Here is a 757-nt window from a genome sequence, read left to right on the forward strand (position 1 = left end):
TCAAATAAGTCATCAATCTACAGGGTGGACAGGATAAAGCGTTACAAACAAAAACATGTATTGGCTCTTTGAAAATTGCTCTAGATACGCCAGATTCTGGATTTAGGCTCTTCGATGAACTCCGTTTCAGTATAAAAGAAATAGGCAAATTGGCCTAGGCCACAATATTTACTGAAAACACCCACTACAAGGTGGCTTCCGTCCTTCGAAAGTTGATTTTCAAAAAGTGCCACTATGGTTTCAATGCAAAGTGAATGCCGTTGGTAATTGGAGCACCAATTATGAAAGTAAATGTTTCTCCCATATAGTCACTGTAGCCAAAGCAAATTATGTAATACCTTTTAAAATCCACCCTGTAGTGGATCTAGCAGTGTAGAAACTAGTGTAGTCGAGTGGTCTGAAAAGCAGGACGAATAGGGCAAGATTCTGGATATCAACCATTTAAGGAGGAGTGGTTAGCACGATTCTTCGTACAAGAGAGGGTCCCGGTTCGATTCTTTTTTTTTACAAGGATACTTTTAGACTCAAACCATCTATCCACAGATGGAGAACCAAACTGATAGAGACTTTTACACTGTCTAGTGAAATAAATTCCTAGCCTGCACCAATCAAAACAATAAGGATACACATGGTTAGAAGTAATTTTAATGTTTTATTGGAAACCCTAGATAAGAAACGAAAAATATATGGTACACATTTTGAGGACGCGTGTGATGGCGCGAAGTAAGGATATTTCTAGAAATGAAATTAGAGAGCT

The sequence above is a fragment of the Tigriopus californicus genome, chromosome 4, assembly GCF_007210705.1.
Source record: "Tigriopus californicus strain San Diego chromosome 4, Tcal_SD_v2.1, whole genome shotgun sequence".
In the NCBI taxonomy this organism is placed as follows: Eukaryota; Metazoa; Arthropoda; class Copepoda; order Harpacticoida; family Harpacticidae; genus Tigriopus; species Tigriopus californicus.